At 34.0% G+C, this 14,367-nt stretch overlaps 1 long non-coding RNA gene across 1 annotated transcript; it reads right to left on the bottom strand.

Annotated features, from left to right (window-relative positions):
* Window positions 1–2,497: 2,497 nt before the first annotated feature.
* Window positions 2,498–13,307, bottom strand: LOC124991201 (uncharacterized). Its single transcript, XR_007109892.1, has 3 exons — window positions 13,214–13,307; window positions 9,414–9,451; window positions 2,498–2,927 (listed from the first exon to the last, which is right to left on the bottom strand). It is a non-coding gene; the product is annotated as an uncharacterized LOC124991201 (long non-coding RNA).
* Between the last annotated feature and the right edge of the window lie 1,060 nt (window positions 13,308–14,367).

The following is a 14,367-nucleotide window of genomic DNA, read 5'->3' as shown; positions in this document are numbered from 1 at the left end:
TTTTTTTTTAATTTTGGTCTTTCATATGACTTGCAAATTGTTCCTCAAGGAAAAAAAAAAACAAATATCTCTATTGTAACTATTTAGGGTCTGAAAACCATTCTTGTGGCATTGTCTCCAGAATAATGTTTTGTCCAGTGAATAAAGTGAGATAAAAAGAACAATTTCAAATACATTCTGCAGTCAGTTATTGGGTACATGGTTTAAGGAGCAAGATTTGCAAGTATTTCTGCCTCTATAAGTCAAATTTACTGGAAAAATATCAAATTTTCATTTGACGTTTTATTGAGAAAAACATTGTACTTCTCAATTTATTCCTTTAATGTTACTATCAAATCCTTAACTATTCCTCCTTAAAGTAAGCACTTTCACATAGATTATCATACTAAATTTCTGTGTTTTATTTTGTACTGTATCACATTTTGTGTCTTGAATTAATTTATGAAAAGAAATGACATTGAGAACTTTATCACTAATAAAAAAAAAAAAAAACACTTGAATGGAAAAGTGGTATCAAAACTACCATTAGATTAAAACAGATGCCCCTTTCCATGTATTATTAGCCCAGAAGACCTATCTGCGCCCACTGTCATTGCTTGTTATCAACAAGAAATTAACTCAGACATTAGAGGACAAGAGAACAGGCATATTGGCAAAGAAAAACCTGCCACTAAAGTTTAATGTAGTAAAGACAAATACAGAGTGAAAACAGGATCAGTGTTGTCTTTTCAGTTAATTCTAGCATTTTCTTCTTATGCAAGAAAAAATACATAAAGGAAGAAATAGAAACTATTTCTGAGAACATATCAATTTGAAGTAAGTGCTTACTTTGATGCACATTCTAATATTTGTATTGGGCTAGACATCTAATTACTTTATCATTTCAGGAGCAATAGAACAGAGTGGTCTGCACAGAGAAAAATATTTCCACTTGAAAGACTCAACACTCTATTTAGAAATGGTGCCTGCATATCAGAGTACTGGAAATTGATTTTTTAATTAGGTGATTTTAATAAATAAATGTAAATGATAATGTGCTTAGTGTTCATAGCTAACGTAGGAGCATAATTGTGATGGCCAAGATGAATAGTTCTTCAGTCACATTCCTGTTATACTTAATGATTATCTTCTTTGTAGAAAAACACTTGATTTCCAAGGAAAAATTCTGGATTTCTTGAATGCTTTCATAGCAAGACAAATTTCCTATTTGATGTCTTGACACTAACTCTACCTTGAAGAACAGCTCTAGTATTATTCCTTTAAAATATGTTCTCAAAAAAGACTATTTCCTAGTAAAATACTCTTAATATTATCCCCAATCATTTGAGTGTTTTATTAATTAACAAAATTCTATGTTTTGTTGGTTTTTTAGAATATGGATATGAAGTTTTAATCTTACATATGCTAAGATCTCTGAAAGGTGAGCCAAAAGGTGATAACCTAAAAAATAAATAAATAAATAAATAAATAGTGATCACCAAAAGGTGCAAAAGGTCAACATTTTATGAGGAGATAGTAATTCTTCATGTGACCAGAGTTGATGTGCGGGGTGCTCAGCTAACAACACTGAACTCAGACTTCACTGCAGGGCCTGGGAGTTGCTATCTTCTTAAATTCCTAATTCCTTAGGTAGAAGTAGGATTTTAAACCTAAATTTTGTCCAAAGAGTAAATGAAGAAACAACTCAACAGTCTTCACAGTATTTTCCAATTAATTAAGGATTAAGTTCAGGGATACTGGAGAGTGAATAAGTAGTATTACTTTTAGCAGTATTGTTATTTACTAGCTTTACAGAAGTACAATTTATCACTTCTTTACATAAATTGCTTTTTTTTTTCAAAAATTTTTGGGGGGTATAAACTATGAGCAAGGTAGAATTTGACTTGAACTTGAATGAGCTACATATTTCTGGCTTGTTTGTTTGTAGGCTTGTTCTCCACTAGGACCCTATCCCTCAACACTCTCCACACACATACTCCACTTAGACTGCTGGGTAGCCAAGTAGAAAAAAAATTCCAGTCTAAGAAGCTTGTTTCCTAAGTTAGGCAATATTTTCAGCTTTCCTAAAGATGTTTTCTTTCATCACTTTTTGATGAAAAAACCACATGTCCCCATGGCTCACATAATAGAAAATGTAATCATATACATCTGGGCAGAATGAAGAATGCCAAGGCTGACCCCAGAGCCAAATTATGTTACCTTAATCTTCCACACTTAGTTCAGGAAAAAAAATGTTAAAACTTAAAATAATAGGGTAGAGAAGCAGTAAAATGGCTCCATTTCATAGAATTTGGAATGGTAATTTTAAAACCTTTCGCAATTTTTTAAAAAGCCACCAATTAAGCCACTGAAGTCTGGAGGGGTTTTGCTTCAATATAAGACCTCCTCCCCCTGTGATTCCATTTTCATCTGAGTAGTCAAGAATAATATACACAGGACCTTGTGAATTACAAGCATTACCAGTTTTATTTTTCTTTTTTCCATTCATAGTCTCCACCATTTTCATCTTTCCCAACCCCGTCCTTTGGCCTATTCCCTAAAACCTTTTTTTGCTCTTGATATATTTTTCAATTTAATATGATTACATATTAATAAGATCTAAAAACCTAAATGTATTATCACAAAATGTAAAATACTAAAAATAGAAAGGGTTTGATAGACTATAAAATGATGTTATAAAAAACTGTGTCTCTACTTCACTCCCTAAGTAAACTCTGGTTACCACATTCATATATTAAAGTTTCTATCCATATGGGTTGTTGGATCACAGGAAAATGGTTGACTGGACTGGACTGGAAAGCTGTGCTTGGAATGGTACACAGGAAACTCATTTTGCAGTCTCATGGCTGAAGTTTCAGACAAAGGTCATTTAGAAGAGTGGGCAGCTGTCCACAGGTGGCAGATGAAAGCAAATCTTTGGGGATGCTCTGGAAAGAAAAAATGTAGGGAGTTGCAACACGAGCTCCAGTGGGCAGGGGTTGACTTGCCCCTCAGCTGCTTCTCTTGTGGCCATTCCCATGGGCAAATGTCACTATGTTTAGTGACAGTTTTGATTCTTCTAAGCAATTCTGGAATGACTAACTGGTATGTTACAATGGCATATTATAACTTTTATTTGTTAAAAAAGTACATTCTATCTGCTTCCAAAAGGATATAAATCAAAAGCTTTATTTTGTTTCACAATTCAACTGAAACATTTCTGAGGAAGAACCAGTGCATATTTTAGGAGCGGAAGCTAAGATGTTAGGAGACCAAAACCATTCAATACACTTCGCTGATTGTTTCTGTTTTGTTTTGTTCTGTCATCTACCAAATGTCAAGTATACACTCTGTATATCGAATTAAAAAAAGATTCTGACCTGGTCCTTGACCTCAAGTAGTTGACAGGCTCATGTGAGAGAACTGTATTTGCTTCATGTGATGCCCGACATAATCAAGGTTTAGACGGTATACTTTGTCAACATGGAGCAAAGCTGACCAGTCTCACCTGGGTGTGCAGAAACGCATCAGTAAAGTATCTGCCACTATACATAAAATCCTGGGATTTTAATTTTAGAAATATGCCTGAATGTAGCTCCATGGTAGAGCTCTTGCCTAGAATGTGTGAGGACTGGTGTTCATAAACACACATATTCATACACAAAGGAAATGTTTTATAAGCAATTATTTATGCCATGAGATGTCTGAAAAACTTGTAATTAAATAAATTTAGTATTGAAACTTTTTAATTCATTTATTGAACTAAAATATGAATCAAAAAATATTTGCACAGAAACTATATGAGTTAAGGTATCTTTGCCATTTTATCTTTCTTCTTGCCCTTTCCATCTTCTCTCCCTTTCAGTCTACTACAACAGAGTCCAGGGTCCTATGCCTTCAATTCCTTTGTCATTGGTCTTGATACAGTGGTATTTGGGAGTAGAGAGGCTATCTGAAATGGCAACTTTGTAGCAAAGCATAAGACCCTTTCTTTTACCATAGATGGGGCTATGAACCTTACCCTGTAGATGTTTCACTGAAGGGTTTTAAGCAACACATTGATAAGATCAGCTTTGTACTTCAAACATATGAGTGCACCAGTATAAAGGGTAGATGAAACAATAATTTCAATAATGCAGAAGAGAAGTAATGAGTCTGACAGGCTGTTACAAGAAGATCTCATTATCACCTTTTAGCGTAAGAGACTACATTAGTTTGGTAGGGCTGCTATAACAAACAGGACAAACTGGGTGTCATAAACAACAGAAAGTTACTGTCTTAAAGTTCTGGAGTTAGAGATCCTAGATTAAGTGTTGACTTGTTCAGAAGGGTGTGGGAAAAGTCTGATCCAGAACTCTCTCCTTTTCTTGTACTTTACTGCATTTATTATGTTCACACATTGTTTTTCCTGTACCCATATCTGTCTCAAAATTTCTCCTTCTTATATGATTACACCAGTTATTGGACTAATGCCCACCCTAATGAACTCATTTTAACTCGATTATTTTAATAAAAAACCTATTTCCAAATAAAGTCACCTTTTGTGGTACTGGGGCTTGGGGCTTTAAAATATGAATTTGGGAAGGATGAAAAGTCAGTCCTTATCTGAGGCTGACAGACAAGGGTTAAATAACTTGCTTGAAATCACAGTTATTCAGGATTAGAATCTAGGTGTCTCAATTCCTAACCCAGGACTTTGTCTACTGTACTAGATAGAGTGATGCTAGAAAGTACCCTCTGACAGCCTGCATGTGGTTTCAAATAGGGAGCTTCTCAAGGGCTGATACTACCCACAGTTATTAGCAAAGGGCCAAAGGATGCCTTGAGAAATTTTTAAATTAGAGTGCCATTTTTAGAAACTAAATTGATTTTTAATAGAATTTAAAAAGCAGAGTTACTCCCCATAAAGCAAACATCTTGAGGTAATTCAAAGAGCTGTGCCCAAACCCTCACTCAGAAGCATTCCCCAACATAGTATGCAGTGGATGCTTTCAGACAAATCCCAGGAGCATTGTTTGTGAAAAGGTTAAATAGAACAGTTTGTCTTCATTGGTTAAGATTCCATTTTTCTTTATGTGCAGTCAGAAGACAGACATATTTTTGTTTGTTTTCATAATAAGTCACAGTGATGACATCATAGTATCCAAAATAAACCAAGAAAACCAAGACATAGACAAAGTGAAAATAATAGAGTCCAAATTTGAGAACAAATCTCAAATTTACCTTGTATGTTGCCATATGTTGGTTCATATGTTAATTTATATAGGATTTATATGGGTAGTTCTCAGATGCTGTAAACCACTCAATAGATCATAACAACCATGTATAATTCAAATTATCTATTATATTCAATCATTGTTTATCAAATGAAAATTTGTCTAGCTCTACTAAAAGACTTTGATACTGGAAGAGGTAGAATAGTTAGTTGTCAGAATTGATATGCCAATTTCTCTTTTTATTTATAGTTTTATCATTTACCTATTTTTTCAGTGACAAAAACATAATCACATTTCTTAATAAATACAAGGCTAAAAAGAAATGTCCCTCAAAAGAACTCTGACCTAAGGAAAATGAGCTTGTCCATGGAGAAATAAATTATAAAATTATTATAAAATTATAAAGGAACAAAAATGGATCAAAGATGTACAGTTACTAGAAAGAGACAAGGTGGTTCATAGGCCAAACAGTTGTTCTTACTTCTACTCTAAATGCACGCGTGCGAGCATGCATGCATGCGTGTGCGTGCACGCGCACACACACACACACACACACACACCTTCAAAAGGACTGTGTCCATCAGAAAGGCACATGTTTGCACAGAAATAATAAGCCATAGAGGCAGCTGTTAGTTACCCGAATTCAAACACCCTGTAAGGTAGAGAAAGACTCCACCTGCAACCATTAGGTGCTTCTAATCAATATGGCAAGGCTATTCTTCCAGAGGAGGTGAATGGAGGTGATGATAGCTGATGGATTTTATTAATTTTCACTTCCATGGTCAAGCCACTTTCTTTGTGGGCAGGATGAGTAAAACTGCCTTAGATTGCAGTCATTGCATATTTAACTTATTTAACCCTTTTTTCTTCAGATTCTGCTCTCAAATAGCATCTTCCTGATTATAATTTAGTTCCCCACATAGCCTGACTATGGAGAAGGAATATGCTAACCAAGTCAATAAAGTTTTCAAGTCCATATGGTTGCCTGACTTCTAATTGCAAATTAATATGTTGAGAGTCTGGCATCTGCCCCTCAGACTCTTATGCATACCAGTTACCACAAGGAATTTCATTTAGAATGTTTAAGGATAACATGGCCTTTAAGGGAATGGACAACTTAATCTGGTCTTTATCTGCCTCTCTGTCCGCTTCAGGGGGCCCTTGCCTTAGAAGACACATTATCATCTTCTTTTTTTCCTATTTACTTCTATGTTAAATAGTACAAAAATGTTCTCTAGAGTTTGTTTCTATGGAATTTTCCCCCTTTCTTTTCTCAAGGAAGAAAAGCACATGAAAATGGCTTAAAGTCAACCAAATGTATCTTATGAGGCAAAAATCATCGTCTTAAACATATACATATACAGATAAGCACAAACTGTTACTTTTAAGAGCTTAAAGATTTTGCTCAGTAAACATGTAGAAAGAATATTGTAACCTACAAGAAATATAATTCACATTCCATTATTAGTGCATATTCTAAAAGTGTTAAGTATTTTAGTCTCCTGAAGTCTTGCTATTTATTCATCATTAATGCTTCATCAAGAAATGACTTTTTTTATATAACCTAGTTTTAGAATTCCATCAGTAAGTACAAAGCTTCACAATAGGTCCTTGAACTTCTGTGCTTAATAATAAGTAACATTTATCTCTTTGTTTTATACACATTATGTGGAATTAGAGCCCCCTGTTGAGACATTAGATTAGGAATTATAAAACCAATGTGGCATGCAGTCATCATCCTGATATTTTCAAACCATCAACAAAGAAGGGAAAAAGGGGGCATCTGGGCCCTGACCTACCATGTGGGACTATATTATGCAGCAGGGTATCTCTACGAGAGTCACTAACTAGACTGCCTGTGTAAAGTTAGATAAGGGGTAAGCCCAATGTCAAGAAAATCTATAAATAATTATGCAGTTCACCAAGCAAGGTAACACTGCACCCTACGGAGTCTAAATCAGATGACTCAGTATGAGAAGAAAAATATTTGTATTTAACTGGAATTTAATTTAGTTTCACATCCTTACTATAGGTTAATCTTCCCTAGAAGTAGGTCACCAAATTGGTAGTGTTTTGAAGTGTTAATTTCTCTTGCCATGTCTGTCATGCCTGTGGACCAACTTTTGTAGTTTATAATGTAAATCCGCATTGATCCAAACTAATTTGAGGGGTTAATTCCATGGTGATCAATGAAATGGCTAAAACGAAGTCCACCGTTTAATTGTTAAGAAGAGGATTTTTAAGTAAAAGTTCTTCAAAACCTAATTTAATGAGAAGGGAATCACTTGTAATTAGTGCTATTATTTTAAAATATGTGCTTATTACTGCCTTCAAACAAATATTCTCTAAGACTAAATATACATGTCTGAATTCTCAATTTATTTAATCAAAGAGTTGTTTTTTCTTTATCTATGTTGTCCAGAAAAATACCCAGATAAACTCAGGTGCAATTTCCATAACTCAGAGAATGACTTTAGAACAGACAGTGGATGATGGGCATCTGTACTGGATCTCCTTATAAGCAGACATCATAGTGAAAGATCGGCTAGAATTTCCTGAGGTCAGGAAAGAAACGTATTTTTTTTTTTTTTTTTTTGCATCTTTCAGAAAAGCAATTTTCACTGTTATTTTTATTGTTACCTTATTAATTTCCCATTTCTCTCAGCAGTGTCTAAGTATAGAGGCAGATAATGATATAAATTCTGCTGGTTAGTAGAGATGTTTCTAATCTGTCTGGTAAATGTACTCAGAAACACTTGAGCCCTTAAATTAACTTGATAACTCATGCTTCATAAGAATCAATAAATATCCAGGTTCATCTTGGCAATTCAAGGAGTTTTTTTGTTTGTTTATTTTTGTTTTATTTTGTTTTGTTTTATAAACTAGAAAAGGTTAAGAGATGCAGCTCAGGTTCCTGGGGCATTATTTGACATACACTGACCTTACCAAGGAAAAGCTGGTCTTCCCTAGAATCTCAAGGCAAGTACATGATTCCTCCTGTATCATAAGGCTATATATCTATAACAGAGAACAGGGGGGTATTCTGTGTTATTGAAAAGGGGGTGGATCTCCTGTTTATTGAACAGCTCTATGCAGCAAGTAAGTGAAAAAGATTTTTCAAGGCAGAGAGAGTCAATATACTACTTCATTCAACAAATAAAGCAACCAAAACTCAGAAAGAAAAATCAGCTATGCTGACACATAAGAGCTATGCTCTTACTGTGCAACTTCTACTGTAGTGGCTATTAAACAATCACAGTTGGAATCCTTCAAAACCTTCTGTTCTCAGGAGTTTACATGCCCTTTGGTCATATATGCCCTTTGGTAGTTATACAGGATTAGTTGAGATAACCGGTATCCCTTCCTATGTCTTTCGAGGTAAATTTTCTAGTAGGTTCTGTTTGAATCACATAAGGTTAACATATAACTGTAAATCAGGTGCATCAATGAGAAATTATACTCTTTTTAAATGAAAATTTTGTTCACATTATGTTGTGAACCATAGCGGTATGGTTACAGGTATGCCTAATGCTAAATATAAAGTGTATGTGTCAATCTATGAAGAACTCTAAAAATCACTTTGTGTTACTCATGAACATACTAAAGTCCACTCAAGCAGAATATTTTCATAACCATAGGCCTAGCAATCTATTGAACGAGAACCAAATGAAAGTCAAGTTAGTAGCCACAGGATTAGCACCACTGAGTTACCTTGCTTAATCTCCATCTAAAAATAGTCTAAGTTACACATCAAGTTACAGAGTGAATACTTTCATTCTTTAAAAAAAAAAAGAAAAGAAAGACTTCACCTTGTCAAACGCTTCTTCCCCTTTAATATATCAGTATGTAGGTACATGTTAAATTGATGGCACCTCTGAGGTAAAGAGATTCATATATGGAGAACAGCTGTGAACACGGATATTGCTCATAACTCTGTTACCCAGTTGTCAACTGCTCAGGTGAAACCAAGCCTTACTCACAGGTCTCTGGAAATACTCTGCTAAAATCCTCAGGTAAAAGTGGTTTTAGCTCCCTTTCAAGAGAAGCAACTTCATTGTCCCTATAGATAAATATAGGGATTCTCTGTGAAACTGAATATTTCTCCTTAAATGCTGGCTTTCCTAAATTTACTGTTTCCACTGTCTCACTTTCTGTTCCTACTCTTCTTACTTCCATATTATTGTACCAAAGTAGTTACTTACTCAACAAAATCCTTACCAATTAAAATTTGTGACCGGGGTATGTTCTTCTATGACCTAAAAGAAGTAAAAATATTTCTAACAATGACATAAATTCACAAAGTAAAAAGTTACATTAAAATAAATTATTTGGTATGTCAACAAACATATAAATATACTACCACACAAAAAAGTAAGAAGACAAATGTCAAATGAGGACAAAAATATTTGCAACTTATAAGCAAAGGATTAACATCTTTCATATACAAAGAGCTTCTAAAAACAAAGAAGAACTAATTAGTAATAGGAAACTAATCAATAACAATAATATAATGGGCAAGAGACACAAATGGTGAATTCACAGAAAAAGAAATAAATGTATGTTATGTGACTCTCTAATATATGAAAAGATGTTCAGAGTCATCCATGCTCAAGTAAATTGAAATTCATTGAAATAAAGTTTTCCATCTAATAGATTGTCAAGATTTTAATATCATTAGTGATGCAAAATCAAGAATCTAAAAGACAATTAAACCATTTCCATAAACAAAATAATTTTCAGGATAAAAAAGTGAGAGATTAAAGGGGAATCATTAGGATACAAATATTTAAGAAGTTCATGAATCAATTGCAAACCTTACATGGATCTTGATTTGGAAAATGTCAGTAACATTTATAATTCAATCAGGAAAATTTGGACATTGACTAGATGATTATGTTTTAAAATTTATATGTGACAGTGGTGTTGTGGTTTGTTTTTGTCTTTATATTTTAAAGAGAGACACTGATATAGTTACAGATAAAATGTTATGCTGTTGCTGAACTACACCCCTAGCCCTGGCATTTGCTCTAAATAATCAAAGGCAAACATGGAACAGATGATGAGGTATTGCACATGAAACAAAATAGACTGTAGGTTGATGGGTACCCATGTTAGATTATAACTGTATTATATCAACTTCTATGTTTGTACATTATAAAAACTTTTCCAAAATAGTTTCTAAGAGTGTCAAAACAACATATACTACAAATAATGTAGTTATCCATTTTTATAGTTATATCAAAATACTTTTAATTGTGGTTAAAAAAAAAAAAAAAAAGTTCAAGTCTGAACCAAACTCTTAAAGTCTGAGGACAAAGTTTTTCAGGCCTGCATAATAAATAACCTATAGCTCAAGGTCAGAGACCCCTGTTCTCTCACACTGCCTCATTTCCCATCGCAGACCCTCTCCCTAGATCGTCTCTTGTTCTTCTCTTTCTCTTTGTTTACTTTACTACACAAGCCGTTTTTTCAGTAATCATCCTAGGAAGCTAATTTTGTTTTCAACAAAACATGCTATTCTTAAATTTTCTCTTTGTCCCTCTTATATTCTCATATATTGTTCTCAAATATTGTACTTTGGAGTTCATTGACATATCTTTCATATTTCAAAGAATCAAACTGCAAGTAATTAATTATATTGTATTTAATTTTTTATGTTATAAAAACTTGGTTTTCTAAGAAAAATATATAAGAAGATATGCATGAAAATATATAATGTATAAGAAAGTTTTAAAATCCTGTTATGAAGGAAATAATTATTTTAACTACTTCTGAGTTAAAGAATAATCACATAGCAAGACAGCATATAATAAAATTCTTGTCTTATGTTTTAATTCAGATAAAGTCACTTTAAATTGTTTTCAAATTTTATTTCCCTTAATCTGCCCCCAAATCTCTATTGAGGCATTACAATAGTATAAATTTCAATCTGCTAGAAAACTTCCATATGACTTTATAGGTAACTTTTATTATCTGTAGCAATTTTTGTACTGTGCAGAATTATTCATAACTGCTGTATTAAAGTCATTCCTTTGAATTTGACATATTTGGATTTCTAGAAATGTATTAGCTGTTGATAATACTGAGCTATCACTTCTTCTCCTCTACCCCTAAGAATCTCCTGGCAGATTCACACTTTGTCCCAAGCGTACACAGAGAATGCAACCCCAGCTTCCTTGCAACTTGTGTAGATAGGATCAAGAAGATACTGTTGATTCTCCCCTATGTTTGCGTAACGCATGGAATCATAAATTTTGGGGGGGAATTCACATGTCTCAGAGAAGGCTACCATTGTCTTCTGGGGAAATATTTAAGCTTAGACACAAGTTTTGATGCTGCTTCTGAGAAAAGAGTAAAATGTATTCATCAAAAGATTTCCAAAACCCAGTGCAAACTTATGCACTAAATTATTGCTTAGTTTAAATACTAGAGCATGATACCCTTGGAAAGGCTAAATATGGAACTGTCATTTTTAGATGCAGCCAGAAACAACATCATAACTTTTGAAATAGTCAACAATGAGTTTGCTTCAGTGATGTCATATGTCCAATATAAAGCACTGTCACTTGATGAGTCTTGGAATTCATTTTTGCCACAGGGCAATGAAGTTTCCCTCCATAATATGCACTTTAGTTGATGAGCTACTAAATTCCCTACTGTAATTGAATGTGAAATGGGAAAATAAACCTAATTCCTTTTTCCTAGAAGGAAGTTCTTTTTGAGAACACACCATTCAGTTAGTGGTTTTGGAAAAGGACTCAGTAACTTTTATTTGAGCCCTCCCAAGTACAATAGTAACATTATTCCCCACGATTTGGGTTCTTTCCTAATTCCTCTTATTCTGAAATTTCTGACTTAATGAATGCAAAAGCCCATGTCACACATTTTCATCCTGAGAGAAATGACTGTGACCTGTTTTTGTTCACTTGGAGATGTTTATTTTTCTCTGCTTCCCCTTCCCTGGACTTTTGGCTATTTCTTACCAGCTTCACTCCTCTAAATCCTCATTCTGGCAGGAGCATGCCAGCTGAGGATGCATCTAATCTTGGCCCATGTCTGTCATTTGGCCTTTAAGAAATGGTCCCAGTTTAAAGTGTTGTGTAATAAAAATAAATAAGGCTTGCCTCCCTGCCTGATATGACTCACCCTCATTAAAGTTGCCTCTGCTTAAAGGACACTTATTTTACCTTTCTCTCAGGGTAGAAGAGTTAACACATGTGTACTTTCCCAAGGAGTCAGGACAGAAGATTCCTGTATTTTGGTTAATCCACATTTATGGATCATATACTGTATGCACGGATCAGGAAAGTGTGACCGAACTTCATGGAGAGGGAAAAATATCCACCAACTTATTCATCCTGTCCTGTTTGAGTTTATATCAACAATCTGAAATCCACAAATCTTTCAAGAGTTGGCATCTCAGGAATTCATTCAGCTGTGCATTCTTGGTTTTTAAAATCCTGAACAGAGTATATATTAGAGTTGCTTTTGCTTTCCTGTGGTCAGGTTCTGCTGCCCCACCTGCATTCCCCTTGCAGCTGCTACTACTTCTTTGACAAAAAGCCCTACGTGCTGGATACACTTCTGAATGGTATTTTTTCATATGTCCATATTTCTGTAAATATGTGTGCTATGCTTTAGTTTTTAAGTAATAAGTTATTAAGCACAAGCTTTCAAATATTAAATAACTATTATTTTGTTCATGAACTTATCTGAGTAATTTATTTTGTAAAGAAATGACATGCATCTGAGGGGGAAAAGGTCTATGAGAATGCTTTGCTCATTGTTCTATGTATTCTTAAGATATTTTATACAGTTCATCCTAATAAACTTTTAAATGCATTATTTTTATATAGTACACATATGAGCAAGAAATGCTCACTATTGATCAAAATTAATATTATTTAAGACACATATGGCACTTTGATTTGTAAAAACCACTTTTATCTTTAACTCACCATAAGCAAAATCAACCTATTAGTAGACTGTTTTTCTGTTATTCAAGTGAATGTCCCTACCTTAAAACCACGAATCCTTTAGTAAATGTTATGTGGGCTAATCATTTGTTTAAGCAGCATGCAGTAATCCCAGGTTGTCATTTGCCAGTTGTTACATGTCAAGGCCATTTGATATAGACAGTTCTTTCTAAAAGCAGAGCCGGGAGGTTGACTGACACTTTGCATCCATGGCCAAGTTCACACAGTGAGGGGTCAAGATTACAGGATTTTAAATATGTATGCCAGACAGTAGATGAAATAAATAAATAAATGTAATTATAAATTACAGTTTTACACTTTAAAGGTCAGGGTTCTTTGACACCAAGTTTTTGTGCGTCTGTGATTCTCTCTGTCCATTTATTTGGCTATTAGAAGCACTGTTCTTTTAAAATAGAAAGTTAAAATTCTACATTTTGTATAATAATGGGCATCGACCCAGTACTTAGTCAAGGTTCTACCAGTTTCTCAAAGTTGTTTTCAAGGGTCCTTGGAAAATTTAGAAGGAGACAGGGCACACATTTTCAGGGTCAAATGGTCCACAATAATGTTTCAAATTTGTATTTTCATTTTCATGATGATCTTTAAAAAAATACCAACCATGGAAACTCTCTTTTGTAATATACATTTTAAAATTTAAATAATTTTCCACAGATTGGAGGTCTGCAAAATGTTTATTTCCTTCCCCTTCTTAAGTAAAGAGGTCTATACCAGTAGATTAGATGAAGGGGATTGAGGAGGAAGGGTGACAAGGATAAGTAGTGGGAAACAAAATCCACCAAACGACTCTATGTCCATTTATAAACATACCACAATGAATTCCACGTATATGTATAATCATAATGCACAATTAAAATACTAATAGTAGTAGAGAAATCAGTAGAGTAGAATAAGCAGATCAAAGGGAGGGAGGAGATGAGGGAATAAGAATGTCCTGGGGAACATTGTATGCATGTATGAATATGGCATAATGAATTCCAACTATGTTTAATGGTAACATACCAATAAAAAAGAGGTCTATAAATGATACAAGTTTAATACATGCCTTAGTAAAACAAATAAACAAAATAATTCCTCTTGCATTTTGGAGCAAGAGAAACAGACACATGATGGGAACTGGAACTTTCTAAGAAAAACAACCAAACACATTTGTTAAGCAGACAAGGAAGACTTTAAGA

This window comes from Sciurus carolinensis, chromosome 8 (genome assembly GCF_902686445.1).
Source record: "Sciurus carolinensis chromosome 8, mSciCar1.2, whole genome shotgun sequence".
NCBI lineage: Eukaryota > Metazoa > Chordata > Mammalia > Rodentia > Sciuridae > Sciurus > Sciurus carolinensis.
This window is presented reverse-complemented; position numbering and strand designations above follow the sequence as displayed.